Here is a 27603-nt window from a genome sequence, read left to right as displayed (position 1 = left end):
TTACACGTGAAGACTGAAAACGCCAACCAGAGCGGGGAGCTGGGCCATCCAATTAGCCAGTAATTCCAAAATGATGGAATAAATCGGCAGTGACACTGTAGAACATCAGGAAAAAATTAAGATGAATTGTAGGTTTGTCATCGAAGAAATTATTTTCAGCGATCCGCTGGGCTTAGGGTACGTCCACATCCTCTCTCTTTGTGGAGACTACGGTGTCAGACTTTGGGTTTGAAGCCTGACTTTGCGTCTCAGCAGCTCTTGAGATTAGATAAATTGCTTAGCATCTCTGAGCCTTTATTCGCTCGTGTCTGCAAAATGAGAACAGGAACACCAACTAGGCAGAAACAGTGTGAGGACTAAGGTGCGGAAATTGTTCATGGCGATGCTAACACTTGATAATGTGTATATGGGACAAGAAATACTGTTGTTGGTTTGAAAGACAGAGAAAAATCAGTATGTGTTTAGTGTCGGAGTTAAGTTGTTTCTGTTTTTAAATGATCACCACTGGGCAGGCCTGTTATGTCTTTGTTAAGCGTGTCTTTGTTATTGTATCTGCGAACCCCCATATCACCACTAATTGGCCAAGGTAGCTGAACAGTGGGAGAGGGTCAAAGGCAATTACTGGCCCACAGCGGTCCACGCACAGTGGCATATCTTGTGGCTCAAGGTCCTGCCCTAGGAAGGAGGGCCTGGGAGGAAGTCAGGGCACAGAAGAGAAACTCACCCATGCCTACGTGGTGGTCCAAAGCGTTCCTGAGCTTCTATTGATATTTCCTAAGAATTGACACAGCTGTTTGCACCCCTCATTGCTCAGACCTCTTAATGAGCTCGCTCTTCAAGATGCAGTCTTCACGTGTCTCCTTTTGTCTCAAAAAGCTACCCGGAAGTGGGTTTTATCCAGAGCAGCCCCCTCTGGGAACAAACTTCCCAGCATAGCACTGGGGGAAGGGAAGGAAGGGAGGAACGAGGAATGAGGTAGATATTTCAGAGGCGGCGATGCGTGTGAGCATGTGGGCCGTGGACCCAAATAACCTGGCTTGGCAGCCCTGTGACCTTGGGCAAGTTACGGAACTTCTCTGCTTCAGTGTGGCCGTCTGTAAAATGGGAGTATCATAATACCTGCTTATGGGATTGCTGTGAGCATTCAATGATATGTCCAAAACTCCTGAGAATAGCGTCTTACACATAGTTAGCACTTCCTAGATTTTCGTTACATGGTTTCATTCATTTAGCAAACACTTACTGAATTTCTGTTGTGGGCTACATACCTGCTCTTGTGAAAAGCGAGACTTGCCTTAAAGATTTTCACAATCTGTAGTGTGTCTGTTTGGGATGGGAAGTAAAAGAGATAAGAAACAGGTCATTGTAATGCAGGATGATTAATGATGTGCTAGGGATGTATCATTGGTTTTCACAATCTGTAGTGTGTCTGTTTGGGATGGGAAGTAAAAGAGATAAGAAACAGGTCATTGTAATGCAGGATGATTAATGATGTGCTAGGGATGTATCATTGGGTGTGGTGGGAATGCAGAGGACAGGTAACTCAGACTCGTGTGTGGGGTGAGCGTGGGGGGAGATTGGAGAGGGAAGAGGTCACGTAGCCAAGTAAATGCAATGGAGTTTTCCATCTTGGGTTAGAGAGATTGAGGAAGGTGGAGGAAGATGCAGAGGTTGAAATGATCATCTTTTTCTTGAGAGGAGGACAGGCAGGACTCCAGGAGGTCAAGAGATGGGAAGCAGGCTTCCAGGGAACTGTTGGATAAACACGACCTCAGGCACAAAACTCATGGAAATCCTGCTGCCCCCGCCTCACTGGCTAGAAAATAATGAAGACCCTAGGGTGTCCCTGGCTCACATTTGAAGTATCACGCCTTCAAAAATGTCAACTTCTTAGAGCTACCGTAAAGCGTTGATTAATCTAAAGCAGACTGACTAGAAAGTGGCCAGTCACAAGAAAATATGTAGAGATTAGAATCATCTTCTGGTGTAAATCACACTAAGAACAAATTGCAGTTTTATTGGTTTAACACACTAATACCAGTGGCGATAATAATGATGATGGTTGGCATGTTTTGAACATTCACCACGTGCCAGGTTCTGAGCTCAAGTCTTTACATGTGATATTTCAGAACCATCCAGAACACTTGGAGGTATGAACTGTCACCTCCTCATGAGATAGATGGCAATACCAAGGCCCACTGAGGACAGGTCCTTTACCCAAGGACACCCAGTCAGCAAGGCACAGAGCAATGGTTTGAAATCAGAGTTCTCTGGCTCGGGAGTTCAAGCCCTCCCTGCCTCACCATCATGCTAAGCAGGCGGCGAGAGTGGTTAGCACACGCCACGGGGGATGCAAAGGGAAGGTATAAGGCACACTCACTGGCTTCAGATAGTTTTCAGGTTTGTTGGTTGGGGGCAGGGCTGGGGAACAGAGGAATGCCACATAAAAAGAGAGTAACAGGGCTTCCCTGGTGGCGCAGTGGCTGAGAGTCCGCCTGCCGATTCAGGGGACATGGGTTCGTGCCCCGGTCCGGGAGGATCCCACATGCCACGGAGCGGCTGGGCCCGTGAGCCATGGTCGCTGAGCCTGCGCGTCCGGAGCCTGTGCTCCGCAGCGGGAGAGGCCACAACAGTGAGAGGCCCGTGTACTGCAAAAAAAAAAAAAAAAAAAGAGAGAGAGAAAGTAACAAATGCCAGGCAGCCAGGTAAATGTCCAGTGAGGAGTGATCCGAGGAAAGATCTGGCTTCTAGAGGAGGAAGGTGAGACCAGCTGGGCTACTTGGAAATGCCACTTCCTGTGAGTCCACCGTGCGCTAGTGTAATAGGTGACACTTGTGGGGAAACCCCCAAAGGGTCCTGCAGCCCGCTGAAGCTGGCCGTTTTCCTTCTCCTGGGGATGGAAGTTGCTTTATCATAACTAATGTTATGATGGGACCCTTCCTTGCACAGCATCTTCATGTAGATTTTTCGATGGAAGGAGTATAAATAATGTATGCAAATCCCCTGCTTGAACGTCTTTTGTTGAGGAAACCTTCTAGCCTGCCCTAAGTCAGGCGCCCTAATCTGTTTAGGGAGTTCCTTTTCCCTTTGTTGCCCAAGGAAGCAAAAGAGAAATCTGATGGGCTTAGCCATGGGGGAGGGAGGGAGCAGGACGTGTGTAGATTATCACGGACCCACATTTTCTTCTTTAGAAGAGACTCAAAAAGAGAGGGGCACTTAGAACCCCCCCCCTCCGTGTTCTAGAATGGAAATGCAGGAACGGCAACAACTCTAAAGGTGTGGAATCCTTTACATAAGCTCTGTCTCTTGGTGGCAGAGAGGGAAGAAGCAGCGTTAGTTTGGGCAGATCCTGAAACAGCCGGGAGCTAGACTGGGTGCTTTGGTGATATCCTAGCTTAGTGATTAAAAGAGGAGGTTCTCAAAAATAAATTAATTTTTTTTAAAAAGGGGGCTTCCCTGGTGGCGCAGTGGTTGAGAGTCCGCCTGCCGATGCAGGGGACACGGGTTCGAGCCCTGGTCTGGGAAGATCCCACATGCCTCGGAGCAACTAAGCCCGTGAACCACAACTACTGAGCCTGCGTGCCACAACTACTGAAGCCCGTGCGTCTAGAGCCCGTGCTCCGCAACAAGAGAAGCCACCGCAATGAGAAGCCCGCGCACCACAACAAAGAGTAGCCTCCGCTCGCCGCAACTAGAGAAAGACCGCACGCAGCAACAAAGACCCAATGCAGCCAAAAATAAATAAATTAAAATAAATAAATTTTTAAAAAGAGAGATTCTTCAGCAAACAACATGGGTTCAGACCCCCAACTCTGACACTCAGCTATGTGGGGGGCCTTGAGCAAATCAGTGCCTCTCTGTGCCTCAGTTTCCTCCTCTGTGAAACAGTCACATTGTGTTTTATCTAAGACATCTTCCGTTTCAAGAGGTATCACAATATTGTTTGAGTGCCACTAAGAAAGAAAACTCTACTGATTAAACTATGACCTACTTTCAATTATAAGAAGTGCCCCAGTTTCAGAGATGTTGAAATGGGGAAAGAAAATGTTCATCTTAGAATGGATGAAATCCAGCTAAAAATGCTCCTGTCTCATAGGGTTCTGTGGGGATTAGGTGAGTTAATATGGGTAAAGCTCTTAGAACAGGGCCTGGCACAGAGTAAATACTGTGAAATGTTAGCCATTATGACATGGTGTGGTTTGATCTTTTAATTGACTCTGTGATAGAGGTGTAGTTATTACCTCCTTTTGCATCTGAGTAGACTGAGGCTTGAAGAGTGCCAGGGTCTAGCTCTCTGCTGAGAGCTAAGTTGGCAGGTTCAGGGAGAAGGGGGAAAGCTCTGCAGAGTCCCGTGTACGAAGACCTTGGCCTGAGCATCACTGACCCCCGTCCCCTACCATCCACCCTCTTATCGCCCCACTGCCACCACCCCTGTGGTGAGAATGGAGTTTCTCAGAAAAGGTCTCAGAAGTTCAGCCCACTATCCAGCTGGTCTGCCTGGAATCAGAAAAGGAAAGGTTTCCTCTAACAAGAGAAACCTCGACTCCCAGCACAATACATGTCCACCGCAGACATGAAACGATTTTCCTCTTTGTCCAGATAGGAGAGCTTGTGGCCTGAAGATGTAAGTGGTGAGTCATTGGTCTTTGTTCGAAGTGGGCTCAGTGCTGGGTAATTTCTCTGGCCTCTAATCACGGAGACTGCACCCCCCCACCCCCGCACTGCATCAATGATTACCTTGAAAAATAAACTAAAAGATCTGACAACCACCTGAGATTCAGTTCTGAAGAATCCCAGCCAGCGGCACCTTCATTTTTATTATAACTCGTGACTCAGGCCAGGAAAATAGTAATGAGCCCTTTTCTCTGTCCAAGGGATTCTTCTGGCTTCATTGTTACTGCATTGAGACAATGGCAGAATCTAAGTTGTTGCTTTGTTTTGTTTTGTCTTCTTTATGCCCTGGCGCTTTGGACTGGTGATGCTTGCCTCTGGCAAATCTTGCTGTCTAATTGCTGGCCCGTGTGACAGTCGGCTCCCTCCATGATAAGTCAGGGTGCGGGGAAGGCGTGTGTTCATTACCTCCTGACACAGGAAGAATGATAGGCACTTTCTTTATGCCGGACAAAATGAAGCGAGCTCTTTCACTCATCTGCGAAGAGGCAGCTGCTGCGCATGGGGAGGTGAGGGCGGGGAGAGGAGTGGTCGAAGAAACGCATCAGAGAGTCTGGTTGACGTGATGCAAACCTGCTGACCAGGTAGGAGCTCTGCCTTTGAAATCAGACGAGGTGGGCTCGAGTCCCCTCTTTGACACTAACATGAGGTTCTGTGAAATAGGCTGAATAATGATACGATCTGCTACATACATCTTTTGGAAGGATTAAATAAAATAATGCATCTGAAACACCGAGCACAGTACTTGGCACACAGTGAACTCCCCACTAAGCGATGACAGTTGTTATTATTAGGACTCATGCTCCTCTCTCTTCTCTGACTGGACACATGTGCCTCCATTACCATTTTGAAGACATAGCCCAGATATGAAGTCTGGAGAAAGCTGAGTATTAACTGTAAAGTCATAGAGGGGGGGTCCCTCATTAGTGAGGCCAAGTCCCAGTTTAAGGGTAGAGGAGAAGAAGCAAGTCTAGGGATATTTTTAAGAACTGGTGTGAGAGTATATTTTTTTGAAGGATGAAGTGCCTTGCAGGAGAGAGTTCATTCTGATGGCAGAAATGCTTGACCCAGTTTAAAAATCCTAGTTGTAGGAAAGTGAGTGCCCCGAGCATGATTTAAGTCCCTTGGATTTAACTTTCAGCCCAGTCCCATTGCTCATGTTTGAGTCCCATTGAGAACCAGAAGGAAGTAAGAAAAAAGGAAAACCCTGTGTATCAATTAGGATCATTCTTGGCTGCAAGTAAGAGAAAAACCGAAAAGCAGTGACATAAACAAATGTGAATTTATTTTTCTCATGTAAGAAGTCTGGAGCTGTATTCCTGCCGGCAGTTCAGGAAGACCTCACTAATGTTGGGACTGGCAGGTTCTTTTCCCTCATGGTCACAGAATGGCTGCCCCAGCTCCAGCCATTACATTCATATTCCAGTAGAAAGAGGAAAAAATGGAGGGTAAGAGCTATTTTTGCCCCGTTTATGAGGCAAATAAAGTTTGCCTGATTTCCAGGAAACTTCCCAGCATATTTCCTCTTATGTCTCATTTGCCAGAGCAGTGTCACCTGCCTTTTCTTAACTGTAAGAATGGCTGGGAAAATGTTTATCTAACCTGAGTGTGGAAAGCAGGGGCAAGAGACAGGTGAAGGTACTGGAGATGGGTGTCTGGTTGACTGATCAACAATAACTGGCACAAATGACTTCACAAAAAATCAGACATTGGGGGTCCCAAGCAATACAGTAACCTAAAAAAGAGAGACATCCCCTAGCCTGTACCACAACTGCTTAGGAATGTCAAGGGCACTTGTCCATAGTGATACTTTATTTATTTTATAGAAATTTATTTTTTATTTTATTTATTTTTGGCTGCGTTGGGTCTTCGTTGCTGCGCGCAGGCTTTCTCTAGTTGTGATGAGCGGGGGCTACTGTTCGTTGTGGTGCACGGGCTTCTCCTTGCGGTGGCTTCTCTTTGTTGCGGAGCACGGGCTCTAGGCACGCAGGCTGCAGAGCGCAGGCTCAGTAGTCGTGGTGCACGGGCTTAGTTGCTCCGCGGCATGTGGGATCTTCCTAGACCAGGGCTCGAACCCATGTCCCCGCATTGGCCACCAGGGAAGCCCCACAGTAGTACTTTAAAAAACAGCACAGAATCCACCAAAGATCTGTGGGGGTCAGGGCAGGGGTAGAGGCTGCCAAAAGAAACATTCACTCATTCAACTGATATTTACTGAGCACCAGGTATGTGCTAAGCATGATTCTAGGTGTCGAGGATACAGAAGTGAAAAGACAATAACATGGGACAACCTTCCAGAAATTCTGAAAAATACACTTACAGGGAATAACATGGAGAGCCAAGACAGTGGAATATGCACCATCTTTATTCCTACCCTCCTGTGTTTTCACCGTTTGGGGAGCAGGGGGCTTGAAGAATCTCTGGTTAGACAAGCCTTTGCACAACTGTAGAAAAAGACCTATTCTTGGCCCCCTTTCAGCATTCCTGCAGGCTCTAAAAGACTCAGCCTTCAGCTGTTAAATTCAAAAGCTGCAGAATCCATGTGGGGTTCGGTGGCTAGTAGCACTTACATAAAATCTGACAAGCCAATTAAACCTTGCTTGGGCTGAACAAATCAACATATTTTTCTCAGAGATCTTTCTGACAGTTAAATTCAAAATCATAATCACCAGTAATGGGATACCTTCTGTAATGAGATGGTGGCATTTTCCCTTCTGAATTCCTGTTTTCAAACTCTGCCGAGAAAATTTCTTGCGGGCTCAACTTGGATCTAATGTACTTCTGTCCAAGTTGGAATTTATGCATTAGGCAGTTTTATTTAATAACTCAAAAATTAGCTATGTCTGGGGCTTCCCTGGTGGTGCAGTGGTTGAGAGTCTGCCTGCCGATGCAGGTGACGCGGGTTCGTGCCCCAGTCCGGGAAGATCCCACATGCCGCAGAGCGGCTGGGCCCATGAGCCATGGCCGCTGAGCCTGCGCGTCCGGAGCCTGTGCTCCGCAACGGGAGAGGCCACAGCAGTGAGAGGCCCGCGTACCGCAAAAAAAAAAAAAAAATTAGCTATGTCTGGTGATCTGCTTGCAAGCCTGGAATTGCCTTGGGATTTCTGGATTTCACAAAGTGGGAAGATTATACAGCTGGGATGGTTTCTGGAATGGGTTCAGTATTGTCAGGGGCTTCAAGGGGTCCGTGGTTGGCTGTAGCTCAGTAGCAGAAAAAACAAAGTGACGCCCCATTGTAGCCTAGTACAGGGTCAAGGTCACCTTCTGGGGTGTCTATTAAGTATATGTGACAGATGTTTTAGAGGCATTAATGTGAATCAGACCTGGAGGCTTCTCTCCAGAAACCCACAATTCTGTTGGAGAGCAAATTCATAAATAACCATGAATCAAGATGGCAAATAAGAAGTACCAAGAAGAAAAGTGAAAAATATTTAAGAGCTTGGAGATAGAAACAAGTTCTATCATAGGAAGAAAGGTACAGTGAAGCCATCTGATCTGCATCTTCAACGTTGGCTGGATGTGAACTTGGGGCGATATGAGACACTGAACCATGGCTGGAACTTATTTTCTAATGCATCAGGGTGAGGGGGGTGTATTGCCATTCTCCACCAGGGAACGAGTTCTTTCTTGGTACCCTGTCTGACTAAATGCTCTCCCACAGAGCTCTGGTAGATAAATCTTTACATACTCTCCTTCTCCATACACAAAGTTATCCAAGTTTCTACCCTGGAGGGTTGTCAAATTAGGGAGGACTTAGCTCCATGAATTCCCATTAAACCTTTCAATAACCAGAAAGCTCTAATATTTTACTTCTTCTAAGAATTTGAATTTGAATTTCAGCAGAGTAGCGTTTCTCAACCTTGACACCAATGACATTTGGGACCCATAGACTGTCCTGTGCATTGCAGGATATTGAGCAGCATCCCTGGTCTCTAGCCATTAGATGCCAGTTGTGACAACCAAAAATGCATCAAGATATTACCAAATGTCCCCTGGGGGCCAAAGTTGTCCCAGGTTGAGAACCATGGCAGTACAGGGCTACTGAAGTCCTGAATACCTTTCCCCAGCTGAATGCTTATCTGATGAATTCCCCATTTAAATAAATGTTGCCATCATGTACCCAATTTTTCAGGCAGAAACCTGAGCTTCATCTTTGATCTCTCCCCCTCCATCACCTCTTGTGTTCAAACAGCTGCCTCAGGGCAGGTGCTCTATAGACACTGCCTCCTTCCCCAAAGATGCTACCTGATCCAGGATGCCCTTGTCTTTAGCCTGGGCTATTCCACCAGCCTCCTAACTGCCCTCTTTACCTTAACTCTGATCTTCTTCCAACCCATTCTCTTTCATTGCAAGTGTCATTTCCCTGGTCAAAACAATTAATGTCTCTCCATTGCCCTCAAAATGAAGATTAATATCTTTAATAAGGTTTAAAAGGCTCTCCATGATCTGGTCTCTGCCAACTTTTCCAGTTTCATCTTTCATTACTTGGTCTACTTGGAAGCCATACTGGTTTTTGAGGGTGCCATGCCTTACATCTTCTTCCTCCTTCTAGAACATTCTCCCCTCCCCCAAACTATGGTTTTCCATGGCAGGATATTTCCAGGGTTCTGAACAGTGGTGGGGTGGGTGTGGCCCTTGCCCAGAATTAGGAGGTCTGACCCAAATATCAGCTCTCTCCCTACCTAGCTGTGTGACTTTGGGCAAATCACTTAACCTCTCTGGTTTCTTGATATTCATATGCAGAACCAGGAACTCGCTTAACATGGCAGTTTGGAGGCTCTCTCCTTGCCATATGGCTCTAGAGAGCAAGTAATGGCTACCACTTATTAAACATCTATTGTGCATCTGCTGTGTTGTGCATATATTATTAAAATTAACTCCTCAATCCTGTGGGGCAGTTGCTGTCATTGTCCCTGTTGGTAGAGATGAGGAAGCTGAGGCTTGGAGCAGTTTTGTAACTTGCCCAGAGATACCCAGAAAGTAGGTGATGGAGTTAGGATTTGAATCCAGGACCAACTAACTAGAGAGATCCTCTGCTCTTAAGATCAGCCGGGTAGACTGCCGTAAGAAGGGGCAGTAGACAAGTATGTCTCTAAAAGGGGTGTGTCTGCTGGCACAGTTTTTAAAGAGTATATTCGAAAGGCTCTGATGGAAAAAGCAAAGTGCCAATTTTAGCTGTAGGCGATGCAAACAAGAACGTGACTGCTTCACCCGTGACCACAGACAAGGACATTTGCATTTTCTTGAGCTCTTGCTACAATATGCCAGTGAGCTTGTCTGGAAGAGAAACACAGCTAAGGACGAGGCAGGGAGGGGGAACCCCTGTATGTGGTTTAGATGCATCTTTCTAAATAATGCTCATTTCAATGAAGATTTATAAGCCGTTTCTAATTAGAGTCACATTTCTCAGAAAGGCATATTTTGATGCTGGGTCAATACACTGTCAAGACCTGCTGGATAAAACGGTGAGGAGGACAGGCCCAGCTAATGAGGAATGAGGTTCTGGGGCTGTGTGGCTGAGATGTTGATAATGGTAAATTGCTTAATTGGGTTGAATAATTTGGGTAAATATCTAGTTAAATGGATCTAGTCTGAATCCAGGCTCTGACCGGCTGCATTTTTTATCTTCTATCAAAAATAACGTGAAATAAAATACCCCGACTATAATTGTCTGTTTATTTGTCCGATTCCACCCCTAGGCTTGGCGTTCATTGAGGGAAAGGACCCTGCCTTGCTCACAGTTCTATACCCGGAGCCTAGCACAATGCCTGGCCCTGGGTAGAAGTTCAATATTCTCTAGCCTCTATTCTCAGGACCAAGGATAGCTCCACATGCCAAGTGAGGCAACGCATCCCTTGGGTAACTGTAAATTCCACTTGGACAAAGGCCACAAATGTTTTATTCGCAGATACATCCCCAGCATGTGCTGGGTGCGCCATACATTGCGATAGCATTCTAACACTTGCTGTGTGTGTGACCGTGGGCAAGCTTACTCTCCGTGCGTCAGTATCCTTATCTCACAAATGGAAATAACAGTTCTTGCTTCGTAGGACTGTTGGGAGGATCAATGAGATAACGCTCAGAAAAGCCCCTGGCAGATAGTAGGTGCTCACTGAATGCTATCTCTTCATATTTCCGCTTAGGAATCGAAGCCGTTGGCTCCCCAAAATATCAAGCATTAAAACATTTAAATACTGACATTTCCAGAGATGATGACTCTCATGCCAGTCATTTTTTATACATTCAGGAAAAGGCAGCCAAAAGGGTAACATGACTAAAGTGTGTTATTTCCAAGAGCCCTTGAAGAAAATGCCCAAGAGGCAATTAGCATGTAGCTGTCGCCTGTGTTGCTGTTGCTTATTGGCTGATTCCATCATCTACTAATCAAACCACTTCTCTGATATTTTTAGACCTTTTTAAAAACTCTCAAAACTCAGGACGCAGTGCTCGTTGACAGATACCAAGGAATCTGCGAGAACATGAATCTGACATTCTCATAGGGAATAAGAAAATGCTGGGAGTGGGGGAGCATTCTTCAGCGTCCATGGGAGTTAGCTTAGGCAGCCTGGATGGTTCTTTAACCCTGACTAGCCTCCTCACCTTTTCCCTTCCCGCCTCAGACTAACAAATAACCCTCCTTGTTCCCTTTTTGTGTGGCTCCAGGGCTTGAGATTTAAATTGTCTCAATAAAGGATCATTGTCGAGCTTCCTTGGCTGGCCAGACCACCCAGGTCAGGGTTGATTGACTTATAGCACCTGCGCCGTGGATCGTTCCAGGGTTTGAGTCCTGGTTCTGCTGCTGCTCACCTGCTCTGTGACCTTAGGCTCTCTGCTTCACCTCTCTGATGCTAAGTTTTCTCACCTGTAATTGAACCTTGTGAGGATTCAAGATAATATCCATAAAGACTGGGTCCAAATAATAACTGAGATTGATCTATGATTACTGTTATTCCACCTTTCAGTGCTTTATAAATCCCCCATGTTATGTTGTGCATAATGCCAGTATCAGTCTTGTTTTGTTTTTCTTTTGTCAAAGAAAGATGGTCAGTATGGAGAAAAACTACCTCCTTGTGAATTGTCATTCGCTCCAGGTTTTCCTGTGGACAGTCAAATGAACCGTGCCTTTGTATCCTCCATGAGGTTAAAAATGAGGTTGATGTTTTGAAATTACATATATGGCGCATTATTTAGTCATGGTGATGATCATAGAAATAGCTGGTATGACTGGTTGATTACCGAGTGTGTGCCACGAACCAAGCCCTTCCGTGAATTGTCCGATTCCATTCACTCCACAACACTAAGAGGTAGGCAGTATTAACCGCATTTTGCAGGTGAGGAAACAAAGGCTGAGAGAGCTATTCTCCACCTCTCCAACCTGCCCCAGAAGCACTCCCCAGCCTGTCTCTGTCCTCTGGGTTTTCCAGGAGGGTGTCAGAGACCAGCTTGCTGGTCCCCTAGCTGCAGGGGTCACATTTTAAGCTCTTGAGCATCACGGAGGCCGATCTTTTATTCGGTTTGAAGTGAAGGATACAGCATCCTCCTCCCTTTGGAGTCAGGATTCAAAGCATCTCAGCAGCTGCTGTCAAAGAAATCACTTCCTAAATCCCTCTCTTCCTTCCCACTCTGTTTTTATATTCTCAAAGTAGGTACCAATCGAGGGTCCCATTCTCCTACAGCTACCTCAAAAATTCCTTCCGGGTGGTCTTTCTCACCTTCATTTGGAGTCTGATGTCTATGGCATCTTGGATCCTCAGTCTATAATCTCCTATTACCTATTTTACTTGTTATTCCCCCGTTTACTGAGAGCTCACAGTGCACCAGGTGATTCATAAACATTACTTTGAGGCCTCATTACAACCCGGTGAGGAAGGTGTTGTCACCTCTGTTTTATAGCTGAGAAAACTGAGGCTCAGAGACAGAAAGTGACTTGTGTGATGGAGAAGCCGAGACTCAAAACCGGAGCAGTCCGGATCCAAAGTCCCATTTTTTTTTTCCCCTCTCTGCACAGTGCCCAGACCTGCTCATATTTGCTGGGATGGAGAGTTGGCTTCACTTTCAAGCCCCCAAATTCAGTTCCAGACCACGCTCCCTCAGCCCACATCCTCCCCGTTGCCGAAGCCTTTCTGAGCTCATCAGAAGTTACAGGAGTGTTCTGGGGGAGGCTGTCACGCTGTCCCCAGAAGTCACATCAAATGCAGCCATCTCATAGCTCCTCACAGAACAAGGTGTCCCTTTTCTTCCTTTTTGATATTAGAACACGGTCCTACTGCAAATTGACTTGAAAGGAAGCCAGACCTCATGGCTCCTTGTCTGCCTGTGAAGGAAGAGAGCCACTTCTGGCACCTAAAGGACCTGAATTTAATCCATGGTAGGGGCCTTAATGAAGGGGGTGGGGAGGTTGGTCAAAGGTCAGACACCCCCTAAGCACCCAGCCCTCATTCAGGGAAAATCAAAAAATGTCACTCCGCAGAAAGCAGTTTTTATTTCATTGCAGGTTTGGAGGCTGTGCATTCAGTGTCTCCCTCTGTCCCCAGTCTCTCCCCCCAACTCTTTCCCCTCTGCTCTTTCTCCCCACCCCTCTCCGCTTTGCATCGCGACACCTAACAGTATTTGTTAGCTCTTCATATGTTTCCTTTTAGCTTCTTTAATTATTGTAGCAATTTCATCTGTTTAAAAAGAGAAAAAGAAAAACGCCAGAACAGCCTGGCCACTTGGACGCTGAGGGAAGGCAGACGTTCGGACCAATCGCCAAGCCATCTAATCCTGCAGACTCTTGGTTTCATTAATGTTCCTTCCTCTGCCCTAGACTGTAATGGGAGCCTGTTCCGTAATGGTGCGCTTCAGGTGAACAGATCGTTAGGTAAGATTGATAGCAGAATATGGTCCAGGTAATGTTTTAAGCCCAAAGCAAAAGAGCACGAGGCGTCTCCAGCTGACAGGACCACAAGTCATGCAGTTTCAGTGAAGGGTGTGTTGGGGCTTTTTCAGCATAAACGGCCACTTTCTGAAGGTTTTCTTTTCTGCCATAACAAAGGGAGGCTTTCTTTTCAGCTAGACACAGAGCATAGGCCTTCAGGCACATGAGGGGTTTGTTTGGATAATGAACTTGATATCGAGTTACAACTCATTAATATAGACCAAACAATGTTATTGCAGCTGATTTCTTCATTTTATAAAGCCTGGTTCTCCACAAAGACTCAGCGGGCTCAAGGCAGAAATAGCACAGCTGTGTGCAAAGCATGAATTCACCGGCAGCCGTTGCCACCAATTCAGGCAGGGTCACGAAGCACTCAGACTTCGGCATGGTATTCAAGTAGAGGTAGATTTCAGACCAGTGGAGCCAAAGCCAAAGAATTCCTCTCTTGTGTTCAGGAGTATAATCCAGACCAACATGTTCCCCAGAAACTCTGAAGTTGGGGACTCATTACCTAGAGTCGTAGAGTCGTTGAGAAACCTTGAAGGGCATCTCACCAGCTTTCCACCCAAAGCAGGAGAATGTGATGGTAGTGTTTACTGGCTCTGGAGTCTACCTGACATCGGATGAGCCCTGGTTCTGCTGTTACCCAGCTGTTTGACCTGAGACAAACCACCCCCTCTCATTCCAAGCCTCAGTTTTCTCATCTGCAAAATGGGGATAAAGATAGTCCCCGATAGCTCCCTCTGAGAGAGGGCTGGCTGGATGTAGGTGCAGTACTTACACATACATTTCCTTCCTAGATGTTGTTAGGAAGTTCTTCCATTCAGGAATCTTCCTCTGACTCCCTCCCTTGTCTCCTTTCTCCTCAGTTCTGTGGGATTCCACAGTCATAGCCCTCATTACACACCTGCTCACAGGTCTGTGTCACCACCAGCACAGGGACCATCATTAATCTTTGAATTCAGTATTCGCAGCAACTATTTGCAACACACCTATTATGTGCCAGTCTCATGGAAGACACACAGTAAATATGTGTGGACTAAATTAATCCAACTTCTTCCCCAAAGAGAGGACCTATTATCTCCTTGTACATCTACTTGCTCTGAACAATACAAATCCTATTTAAAATGTGTTGCTGGAATTCCCTGGCAGTCCAGTGGTTAGGACTCCGTGCTTCCACTGCAGTGGGTGCGGGTTTGATCCCTGGTCAGGGAACTAAGATCCTGCAAGCTGCGTGACTTGACCAAAATAGAAAAAAAAAAAAAAAAAAAAAAAGTGTTGCTTTTTGGTATTTTTTAAAGTTTCCACTCCTTCTTGCCTTTAGGTTTTCTGGAAATATTCTAGAAGCCTCTTCACTTCCAGGGAGGTGGCCTCCTTGCCATCTTTGGTGAAATCTCTTTGAATATCTGAACACACTGGAGCTCTGTAGAAGTCTAAGTTTCCTTAGATGCTGCACCCCTTGCTTTGTTATTAGAACTGTGCATAGTTATTCATTTTGTTCATTCATTTCACTAACATTTGTTATTTCACGTCCATTTAATTCATTCCTATCCATGTCCTTCATTTCATTCAACATTTCATTTTCTAGCATCCCCCACCCAATTAACACCATGTTTCTTTCTAGAGACTTTGACCATGAACACATTATCAGTCTTTCACCAAGTTGTTAGAACATTTCTCTTTAAAGTCTAGTGCAGATTGTGACCAGAATTCTCTTCCTTCCCAATACAATACCAACTTGTAGGTACATACACCGTGGTCAACTTTCCCCAAAGTTTCCATCAGGTTTTCCTCCTTTGTTGGTTCCTAGTCTATTTTTCATTTGATTCCTGTATCTGTCCGGAAATTAAATTCCTGGAAATGCAAACACACCAGATGCTTCACTTTGGGTCTGTAACAAAGGCCTGAAGAACTGGCCTCTCACCATTGTAATATCTTGCATCAGGACCAATTTTGCAATTGCTTGCTTTCACCTGTGTGTTCTGAAGCCTTTTCCACTATTAGATTTTTTCCAAATCATTTTATTCTCACTCAAATGCTTTCAGAAATTTTCTTGAGGTATACATAGAGAAAAGTATACAGATACAGGTGTGCAGTTTGATGAATGTTTACACGGTGACAAGATCCATGCAACTTGTTCACCAAAATCAAGAAATAGAGCATTACCAGAACCCCCGAAGCTCCCTCAAGACCTTCCAGACATGAGTCTCCTCCTTGCAGGTGTTAATCATCATCCTGATGTCCATCACCATCAATATGTTTTGCCTGTTTTTTAAACTTCATATAAGTGGAATCATACAATATATACTCTTTTGGATCTGGCTTCATTTGTGCATTATGTTTATGAGATGCATTTGTTTTCACACGTAATTGTCATTTGCTGCTTCTCACTGCTGTATGGTATTCTACTGCGTGAATGTACCACAGTTTATCCATTTACCTGTTGAAGGACTTTTGGGTTGTGTTGTTTTGAGGGGAGAAGGGGGTGAAACTATTACAAAAATGCTGCTGTGAATGTTTTCTGTACATGTCTTCTGGTGAACACATATTCTTGAATATATATATATACATGTATATATGTTTTTGAGGATAGATAGGTAGGTAGGTAGATAGATGCTCATCACAGTTATGTTTTGTTAGACGTCTTTCCATTTCCATTGACAAAAACCTTAAACTTGCACAAGTGAAAACAAAAAAAGACAAAAAAGGAATTAGAGGCTCACATTACAGGAGACTCCAGGGGATGTGGCTTCAGTTACAGCAGGATCCAGGAGCTTAGACAAAGTCATTGGGAATCTACCTGTCTTATTCATTGTTCCTATTTCCAGCTATGGTGGTTCCAGTCTAAGGCAAGAGGTCTCCACTGAGTGTCAGAATGGCCATTAGCAGCTCCAGGCTTAAATTCCTCTGGTTTAATAACAGCAGGAAGAAAGAAACCTCTCTTTCCCAAATGAACCACCACGAGTACCATTTCTGAATTATCCACTTCAGGATAATTGCCCACCCCTGGAGCCCAGAGAACCAGGGTCGCCCACACCTGAACCACATGCCCTGAGAAACAGCATTCATCACGTTACCTTTAAAACTTTACTAGACAACCTAAAATTTTCATCAACAGGGGAGTTTAAAAAATGGCATGTACATGCATCCTATAGAATATTATGTAGCCACTGAAACAAATAGGTTAGATCCATATGTACAGACATAGAAAATGACTGTTATGTATAGTTTGGTACGGGATGGGGGAGGTGATTGTTATATGTACAGTATAATGAGTGTGGTCATGTAATTTATTGTCCAAAATGGATAATTTTCAGGGTGAAAGGGAGTGCTATAATTACTTACACTGGCACAACAGGTATAAATTGAGATCGTCCTGGGCAAACATATATGAACAGTGACCAGAATTATAATTCTTAAAATGTCTATCTGTATCTGTCTGTCTGTCTATCTATCTATTTTTCTATGTTTGCTTTTATTTAAGAAGGACATTGAGGTTGACCCCAAGAGGTGTGAAAAGGAGAAAAAGGGGGATTTTTTCTTCCTTTTTTTCAGTTTGCTTTCTATGTCTCTGAGTCTGTTTCTGTTTTGTAAATAAGTTCATTTGTATCATATTTTAGATTGCACATATAAGTGATGTTTCATCTTTATATGTTCACCCAGCGAGCTCTGCTAAGCACAATACCAGATAGTGTGCCAAGTGCTGACACAAAGATAACACATGGTATTTGTCTTTCTCTGTCTGATTTACTTCGCTTAGTATGATAATCTCTAGGTCCATCCATGTTGCTGCAAATGGCATTATTTCATTCTTTTTTATGGCTGAGTAGTATTCCATTGTGTGTGTGTGTGTGTGTGTGTGTGTGTGTGTGTGTGTGTGTACACTACATCTTCCTTATCCATTCATCTGTTGATGGACATTTAGGTTGCTTCCATGTCTCGGCTGTTGTAAATTGTGCTAGCAGAAGTTCTTAAATTTAACAAAATCAAATTTCTCAATGCTTTCTATTACAGTTGTTGCTTTTTTCTATATTTATTATAAGGCCATAAAACAGTTAATAATTTTGCTTTAAACAGTCAATTTTCTACCAGTGTGAATGAATACTTGCTTTTTCTGATCTCTTTATTCTTTCTTGTGGGTCCCTGTTTCCATCTGGGTCCAGATTCCTACAGCCTGGATGGAGACTTGCTTTAGTGTTTCTTATAGTGTATGACTGCTGCTGACAAACTCCCTCAGCTTTTGTGTGTCTGTAATGTCTTTATTTTGCTGTCATTTTTGAAGGATGTTTTTATTGGATGCAGAACTGTAGGTGGGCAGGGGGTTCGTTTTTGTTTTTAGCACTTTAAAGATGTCACTCCATGGTCTTATGGCTTTCATAATTTCTAGGAAGGACATTTCTCTTGCTGGAATTTTAGTTCATTCTAGCCTTCTTTTGTTTCCACAGCTTTCCAGTATCTTTGAAAATACGATTTTTGTCATTTCTCTTTTTAAACCCAGTGATAATGATAAGATTTCACCAACTACCACATCCTACTCAGAAGTCAAGCTCCAGCTTGAGGAGAATTCAAGCTAGGAAACTTGCTTTCCTTCTTTCTTCCTTCCTTTTTTTTTCTGTTTTGTTTTGTTTGCTCATTCATTCTTTCCTTCCTTCTTTAATTGTTTTTGCTTTATTCATTTATTTTTAATCAACTTTTGGGGTATAATTTACGTGCAATAGAATGCAAACATTTTGGGTTTCCTTGGTGGTCCAGTGGTTAAGACTCCGTGCTTCCACTGCAGGGGACACGGGTTTGATCCCTGGTCATGGGAAGTTATGCATGCCGCGTGGTGCGGCCAGAAGGGGAAAAGAAAAAGCGAACATTTTAAGTCTATAGTTGAATGAGATTTGACAAATGTATGCACCCACATAATCAGCACCCCAATCAAGGTGGAGAGTTCCATAATCCCCCAAAGTTGCCTCCTGCCCCTTTGAATTCAATGCCTTCCTCCCATCCCCAGCGCCAGGCAACCACTGGTCTACTTGCTATCACTGTAGATAAGTTTTGCCTGCCTTCAAATTTCCTATAAATTGAATCATACAGTATATACTCCTTCTGTCTCTGGTTTCTTTCATTCAGCATGTCTTTGAGACTTCTCCATATTGTTGGGTAAACCAGTAGTTCCTTCCTTTTTATTGTTGAATTGTGTTCCGTCAAATGAATATGTCAGAGTTTATCCATTTGCCTGTTGGTGGACATTTGAGTTGGTTCCAGTTTTTCTTCCTTTTTGATATCTGAAATAATCTGATATCTGAGTAATTCGCTGGTACGTCTTATAATTGATACACAGAGCTCAGCCTCTGCCCTTGTGTAAGCTTCAGACTAGAGGAGGAGATCTGTGTTGGACAGGTAATTTCAACCATGATGAGTGTGGCAGAAAGGCAAACACAGGCTGTCCCGGGGAGCGAACAGCAAGAACACCTTGTTTACTCCAGGGCTTCAGGAAGAGCTCCTTGAAGAAGCATTCAACATAAGAATCTAGGGCAACTGGGAGTGAACAAGGAAAGACTGAGGCAGGCTCTGGGGCGTAACAGAAAACTCAGTGGAGATGGGAGGCAGATGAAAAGTAGGACATTACTGAACATAGTGAGAGGCATTGCGATAGACATTTTAAAATTATTTATTGATTTCAATTGGGGTATAATTGACATACCATATTGTATTGATTTCAGGTGTACAACGTAATGATTCGATATTTGTATACAGTGCGAAGTGATCAACACAGATAGTCTAGTTAACATCCGTCACCATACATAATTACAGAATTTTTTTTACTTGTAATAAAAACTTAAAATCTACTTTCTTAGCAACTTTCAAATATGCGATACTGTATTAACTTACAGTTGCTCTGCTGTACATTACACCCCTATGGCCTTTATTTTATAGCTGGAAGTTTGTACCTTTTGTTTCCCTTCACCCATTTCACCCACCCTCCCACCTCTGGTGACCACCAATCTGTTCTCTAAGTTGGGTTTGGGGGTGTTTTTTAGATTCCACATGTAAGTGCGATCATACAGTATTTGTCTTTGTCTGACTTATTTCACTTAGCTTGATGCCCTCAAGATCCATCCATGTTGTTGCAAATAGCAAGATTTCCTCCTTTTTCGTGGCTGAATAATATTCCATTGTGTACAAATACCACATTTTCTTGATCCATTCATCCATCAGTGGACACTGAGGCTTTTGTCATATCTTGACTATTGTAAATAACACACATTTTAAGAAATATTATTTCATTTAATATTATTTCATTTCATTTACTATTATTTCATTTCAACTGTGAGTGTATATAGTAAACTCCATTTTACCAGTGAACAGCCTGATATTCAGGAAGACGAAACTTGTAGGTGACGCCCCTAGTGGTAAAGCAGGATTCGAGCCCAGTTCTCTCTGGCTCCAAAGCTCATGCATCCCCCCAGCCTGAGGTCAACCTGGTTAGACTGATTGCAGGGAAAGAAAGAAAAAGGTTAGAGAAGCATCAACATGCATGTCCTTGGCATGTTAATGGGCACTGAAAATATATATACATATTTATTACATGAATAAATGTCTAAGAAAAGGAAACACTCTAGCATACTTTTTATATTTTTTTCATTTGTATTTACTTAATTGCTTAAAAAGAAAAATAGAGACCTTACCGCCAGATGTATCAAATCTTATCCATTCTTCCCTCACAATGTCACATTATACACATGTAGATTTGGGTTGTGTGTGTGTGTGTGTGTGTGCGCGCGGGTATGTGTGTGTTTTGTGGTCAGAGGCAAGAGCTAGAAGAAAGTGGGATCAGAGAAATACCAAGACGTGTTTACAGACTAAAGGGCAGCGGGACCTATCAGTTAGGCAAAGTGAGATAAATGGAGCTGCCAGTTAACTTCCTATTCTCAGAAGCAGTGAGTAGAGCACGCGGCCTGAGCAATGAAAGTGTCGCTGGGAGCTTTCATATTCCGTGTTGTCTGCAGGCAGTTTGTTCCCTTTTACATAGAAATATATGGTATTAACTGGGGGATGTGATTAGAATGCAGGCGGAGGCTTACTTTGATGGGAAACACACAGGCCTCACAGCCGCCGAAGATCAGAGATGGTCTCTCTCCAGTAAACTCACAAATTGCAGGGACCACAGTCTGCTTAATAAGTGAAGGGCGGGGCTTCCCTGGTGGCGCAGTGGTTGAGAGTCCGCCTGCCGACGCAGGGCACACGGGTTCGTGCCCCGGTCCGGGAGGATCCCACATGCCGTGGAGCGGCTGGGCCCGTGAGCCATGGCTGCTGAGCCTGCGCGTCTGGAGCCTGTGCTCCGCAATGGGAGAGGTCACAACAGTGAGAGGCCTGCGTACTGCAAAAAAAAAATAATAATAAATAAGTGAAGGGCATTGGGGCCGAGATTGCAATGTTCCAAAGATCCAAGCCTCCCGCTGGGGTTCTGGCCTCAGTAACCATAACAGGCTGAGCTGCACTGAGGGCTTACCTGCTCCTATGTACCGCCTGCATCGAGGTGCTTTCCATGAACTCACCCATTTCATCCTCAAGCAGCCATAGAAGGGAGACGATTTTCTTGTCCCCACTTTAGAGATAAGAAAACTGAGGATAAAGAGGCTCAAAGATTTGGGCAACCATGCGGAGCCAGTAACCCCTTCTGCCTTTTACCGAAACCCTTGTTTTTACCCTTTGCTCTATGCTGCATCCACACCTATCAGGGGAGAGAGAGCAGCAATGGGGTGTAGGATGCTGGAAGGCCTGAGAGACCCCACTCCCACGTAGACCAAGAAACTGTGCTCTGGAGGAGCGGGGGGATGTGACTAGAGGAAATCCAAGTAGTCAGAGAGAACCTTAACGTTCTTAGAATACATGCACCTATTCTCCTAATTTGATGGCAAGGAAAACTGGGGTCCAGAGCAAGGACAGTGGGCCAGTGAATGTTTCTTCCAACAAATACGGCCTTCAGGGGACTCACCTCCCTGTACCTGGGGGATCAAGCTGAGTGCCTCAGAAGACTCCTCCTAGAGGAGTAAATAGAAGTAATAGCAAACACTTGTACTTGCTGTGTACCAGGCACTGTTCTAACCACTTTTACAAAGACTAACTCACCTAGCCTCCATACATTCCTAAAGAGTAGGCACTGTTACCATCTCCCTGTTTTGCAGATGAGGAAACTGAGGCACAGAGAGGCTAAGAGACTTCTTCAAGGTCACTCGGGGCCATGTTCCCACCCTCTGGAGTACGTCCATCGCTCACCTTTCGCACGAGAGCCTTATACCTCTCCAGAAAGAGCCATCCAGTCTCATACTTCCCCCATTCCACATGCAGTGGAATCATGCAGTTTTCCTTCCCTGCATGATAATCCCACATCCTACATTTCCCAAGTTCCCCCAGATTCTGCACTCAACTTATAGGAGCTTCACATCTTTCCTCAATAATATGGAACGAGATCTCCATTTTAGCCTTTGTGTGCCTGAGCCACAGAGGCAGACCTGGGTCTAAGTCCCAGGTTTACCCTTAACTGTGACCTTCAATAAGCTTATACGATGTGGAGGTCAACATGTGAGCTCTGCCCAAATGTCCATCAACTGATGAATGGATAAACAGGATGTGGCATATCCAGACAATGGAATATTATTTGACCATACAAAGGAGTGAAGTACTGATCCTTGCAACAATGCAGATGAACCTTTAAAACATGATGCTCAGTGAAAGAAGCTGGACACAAAAGGACACATATTGTAGGATCCATTCATATGAGATGATCATTATAGGCAAATCCATAGAGGCAGAAAGCAGATTAGTGGTTTCCAGGGGCTGAGGAGTCTGTAGGATAATGGAGTGATACCTAAAGAGTTTCTTTTTTGAGCTAGTGAAAATGTTTTAATATTGACTGTGATATTCACACATCTGTGAATGTACTAAAAGTCATTGAATTGTACACTTTAAGTGGGTGAGTTGTATGGTATGTGAAATATATCTCAATAAAGCTAAGAAGAAGAAGGAGGAGGAAAGAGATGGGGGGATGAAGATGGGGGGAAGAGGACGAGGAGGGTGCTTTAGAGCAGGACTGCCTGGCCTCAGACTCCAGATCTGCCACTTTATAGCTGTACAGCCTCGAGCCAGTCGCCTGCGGCTCAGTTTTCTTGTCTAGTAATAGCTGAAGATGAGAGCAAACAATACTAAAATGTTCAGCAGTCAGTATAGCAAGGATACTGGACCAGCTGTTAACCCTCTTGTTCCTGGATCATGCAGAGGTACAGGGAGAGCGCAGACAGACTGGGGTGACCAGGGGGGCACGGGGCATCACTCTTTGCCAGCCAAGAAAGAATTACGCCTTCAGAGTTCTAAACTTAGAGTTTGCTACCATGAAAGAAACCGCCTGAAATTCGGTTTGTCATCAACGGCGACAGAAGCCTTGACTTGCGTGAATACATCAAGGCGTATGGAGCCCATTTCCTCCTGCCCTTTCCCAAGCACCATTTTGCAGTGCAGAGATTTCCATGTAATTAACACGAGTTCATCAGTGTCCCCAACTTGGGTTTCCGTGGAGACTCCCTGCGCTTAATTAACGTGGCTGGGTTGCATCCCTGTTCCTGGTTCAGGCTAGCCTCCACTCACTTGCCATTTTATCCTTAACACCCCAGATTTAATCAGCGCTAATTATTTCTCCTTTGCCGGTGTTCACCTGATCACTTGGCAGTTCTTGTTTTCCTTTTTCTTCTCCTTTCTTGCTTTTCCTGATGCATACCCTGGAGGAGGATAAAGCGGGGTGGGGGCGGGGAATAAAACCTGTTCTCTTTGGAGACGGGGGAGGAACCCTGGGAAGGTAAAGTACCAACGTCCCCGTGCTCGTCTCAGCCGCTAGAACTCGTGGCTGCAGAACTAGGAAAGCAAGAGATAACAACCAGGCGGGCGGGCAGGTTTGTGCAGGAGTGAAAACTACACAAGCGTGACCTTTTATGGGGCCTTCCTCGCCTCTGCTGGAGGAACGGACGCCGAGTCCAGGCCTGAGAAGTCGCCATATTTGGAGAGAAAACGCTTGCAGTGTAGCTTTTAAAAAGATTTACAATGCACAAAGCTCCCAGGCTTATCTTCCAAGAGTCTCCCTTTAAGCCCAGAAAGGGGTGAAAATTGCAAGCAGAGGGCTGACAAATGGCATTCCTCAGCGGGAGGTAGACGCTTTCCGGTTTTATTGGGTTAAAAAACACTTGCATCGGGCTTCCCTGGTGGCGCAGTGGTTGAGAGTCTGCCTGCCGATGCAGAGGACGCGGGTTCGTGCCCCGGTCTGGGAGGATCCCACGTGCCGCGGAGCGGCTGGGCCCGTGAGCCATGGCCGCTGGGCCTGCGCGTCCGGAGCCTGTGCTCCGCAATGGGAGAGGCCACAACGGTGAGAGGCCCGTGTACCAAAAAAAAAAAAAAAAAAAAAAAAAAAAACACTTGCATCAAATTGCATTTCTCAAATCTGCAGAGCGGGCAAGCTTCAGAGGGCAGCAGGAGTTTAAAGCCAGATGAATCTTTGAAAGCTAATGTAAGCTCCCTGGGAATCAGCCTTGCCAGAGAAACAGTGGTGTGCGGTAGTTAAGAACATGGGCTCACCAGCTGTGCAACCACAGGCAAGTTACTTCACCTCTCTGAGACTCAGTGTCCCCATCCATAAAATGGAGATAATAATTGTACTTACCCAAGGGATTGTCATGAGGATGAATGGGATGTGAACTGAAGCAGCGTCTGGCAAGTGGTAATTATCAGCAAGCATTAGTTCCTGTTGTCCACTACCTCCCTGGTACCCTGCACAGGGCCTGGCAGAGAGTAGGTGCCAGTGAATGGTTGTTGAGTGAATGAATGTGATGAAATGGGAGTCCAGAGCCCTGCCAAGGGCATCAGTAAGTGCCTCTGTCACCCAGACTTAGGTCTCTTAATTCATTTCCTTAAAGCAGGGATTTCAAATTTAAATAAATCCCTTCAAGGGCCAGGCAGGAAATACAAATGAATAAAATAGACTTGGGGATATGGACACAAACCTCTCTATCAAACACTGTGGAAGTCCAGCCAGACCCAGCTTGAGACCCGGTCAGAATCAGTAGTCACTCAACCTGCCCGGACCTGCCCGGACCTGCCCGGACCTGCAGAAACCCCCACAGTGTCTGGCTCAGTCCCACACCCCATCCCCGCACCGAGATGATTCAGAACCACACAATCCATTTTTAAAGTTCAATTTGTCTCCAGCCCACAGTATTCATAAGGAATTAAGGAAAGCATATCAGATAAAATCACGCATTGTTGTTAAGTTCTTGGCAAAGTTGCCAAATGTCAGGCAGCCGGCACGCCCGCGGTGCGCTCCCCATTTGGGACCGACGCTTAAGCTGTCATAATAATGAATTGCTGTGCCCACTTAAGCCTCGGGAATGGGTCCAGGACACCACGTTCGCTTGAGAAAAGAAGTGCTTCACCAAGATGAAACCGTGTACCGCGTTCACAAGGCACCAATCCCAAACACACCTCGCCGTGGGATGGGTGAGAGAGAAGGGTCTTTTCAACACAGCTCTTTAAAACTGCACTTGAGGGTCTGAAATCTTTGTGAAGGTGCTGCACGGGTGGAGCATTCCGCTCCTCCCTGCGCATCTCAGCAATATTTCTGACATCCCACTGTCAGCCCAGGACTCAGAGGCTGAAATGCAGATGCTCAGTAATAACAGCGTGGAGACATTCGGCAAAAACGCTTGCACTCCGACTGTTTGGTTTAAAAGATGTGAGCAGCTTTTTAATCCGCCTGAGCCCTGGAACCTACATGCCTCCAGCCGTTGGGCGCCTTGGCTCTTGCTACGAGATTCCATTCCTTGGGACGTCCTCATATTTCTTCATTAAGCAACCATCGCGGGAGAATTGATTCCTTCTGTAGGAGAGCAAGCTCGTGAGGTTGTGTCTACATCAGCAGAACAGATATTTGAGATAATTAACCAAAAAAAAATGCAAGACCCCCAAATGATGCCTGTGTCCGCTGAGGGCAGGTGGGGGGAGAGGCTGAAATCCAGAAAATTCCAGGGATGTGTCCCAGAGCCCAAATCTCAGACATCGTTCCCCACATACTCCCAAGGCCTGGATGGAGCAGTGGCTCAATAAATAGCTGTGGAATGAGTGAGTGAGGAGTGAACGAAGGGCCCAGTGACCTGTGTGTCAGGACGAACAGCTGCCTTTGCAGTCAGAACTGGGTTGGAATCCCAGGTCTACCACTTAAAGGCTATAACAGGTCTTGGTCAAGACACTTCTGGTTTTCTGGGCCTCGTTTTTCCCCCATCAGAATCTCAGAAACTCTCCGAAGCTGCTGTTTAGATTTTCTAAAACAAACCCCAGCATCCATCCACTTGTCTTCGCAGCTGTGCTTTCTCACCCCGCGGTCGTTCATTTCATCAGGAACAGGCTTTTCTCCAGACCTCGAGAGAAAGACCACCTTGGAATTCTTTACTCTCCCTCCTGCAGAACCTGCCTGGGTACCCCTTCCCGTTGCTGGAAGAACCCCCAACAGCTGAAGCCTACATATGCTATTAAAAGCGCTTCTGCTGATTTCCTGTGATGGTCCCGTCCAGGGATCCTCCCAGATCTGGGGAGCCGGGGCCAGGATGGTGGCCAAGCATCGTATTTCAGGGTCTGGGTTTTGAACTCAGGCTAACCTGAGCTCAGTGGTGGGGCCCTCCTCTGGCCAGCTGTGCCACTTTGCCTCTGAGCTCTCACCTGTAAGGTTGGGGTTTAGTGTCACCCTTTGAAGAGGCTGGAGGTTTAGAGCTGATGCATAAGGAGAATGGTGCCTGAGAGCCATCCCCCCCTCCCTTAGCCGTGGCGTCCAGGGTCCCAGGGTTGGTCCTAACTGGTTTCTTGAAAGCACTGAGTCTTTAGCATCCACTGAAGAATTCCCACTCTCAGAGACATCTTGGTGCTTGGGCAGGCCGCCTCGTCAGCAGATGTGATGTAGATTTCACACAGCACCCGGGCCATGTTGCCTAGAGGCTGGTACAAGCCACCAGTGGTACAAAGGATGATTTTTATATTACAGCCACTTTTAATCTTGATAATTATGTGTGAATTTCGATGGTGCGTTAGGAAAACTCTAACAAGCACTTCAAAGTCATAGTGTGGATATTATTGCTTAGGAAGGAACTAAAGTAGATGCGGTTGTTTGTTTAATGTTAATGTAAAGAAAAATATTAATAGTAAAAGCAGTGGTGCGTGGATACTATGATAGATTATGATGATTGTATGTGAATGACTGAATTTCGGAAAACTTGGAATCAGGCAGAGCGGGGGAAATGTCAGGTTTAAGCTGCAGAGCAGGTGGTGGCGTCTTTACAAAGTACTGAAATGCAAGCGAGATGGCTGACCTTGACCCAACCCCAGAGCAACTTTAACTCCTCAGTGTTAAATGGGGAGCTCTGAATACTTCTCCAGTTCCTTTCTAGTCATGATATGCCTGGCACGTAGCACATACTCAATAAACAGTTGCATTATTATGGTGCCCAAGAGGAGGTGATTGTGGCCAGTTGACCTAATGGGTTCCAATCCTGTTCAACCCCACCAGCAGCTGTGTGACCCTAAGCAAGTTGCTTAACTTCTCTGAGCCTCAGTTTCCTCATCTGCAGATGGAGGTTTTCATCAGAGCAGCCCTGTTTATGAGAGTAAGGCATTTTCATGAGTAGCTTGCTCCCAGATCACTTACGACATGCCTATTCATGCGGAACTCCGTGCCTAGCACCATGTTCAGCAGTTTCTGCCAAAGTCAGTGTGTTGGGCTTGAAACCACACCGCTGAGAGTTTATAACCCGGCTCTGCCACCAGAAGTCCATGTAACCTTAGGCAAGGTACTTCCCGTCTGGGCATCTCGGTTCCCTCATCTACAAAAGGGAGGGGGGTCCCCTGCATTCCCACACGTTCTCATTAAGAAAAGCTTGGCTTGGCTCCTTTTCCAGCCATCCAGATGTTTCTAAAATACAGCAGTTCCGACACTGCAG

The 27603-nt window shown here is 45.4% G+C and overlaps 1 protein-coding gene across 2 annotated transcripts in view; it reads left to right on the top strand.

Annotated features, from left to right (window-relative positions):
• Positions 1-27603, top strand: part of CCDC60 (coiled-coil domain containing 60) — a 262580-nt gene that overhangs the window by 105292 nt on the left and 129685 nt on the right. The gene's annotated exons all lie outside the window — the stretch shown is intronic.

Source organism: Mesoplodon mirus (assembly GCF_964341445.2).
Source record: "Mesoplodon mirus genome assembly, chromosome: 13".
In the NCBI taxonomy this organism is placed as follows: Eukaryota; Metazoa; Chordata; class Mammalia; order Artiodactyla; family Ziphiidae; genus Mesoplodon; species Mesoplodon mirus.
The sequence above is the reverse complement of the archived record's forward strand: the minus strand, read 5'-3'. Positions and strand labels throughout refer to the sequence as shown.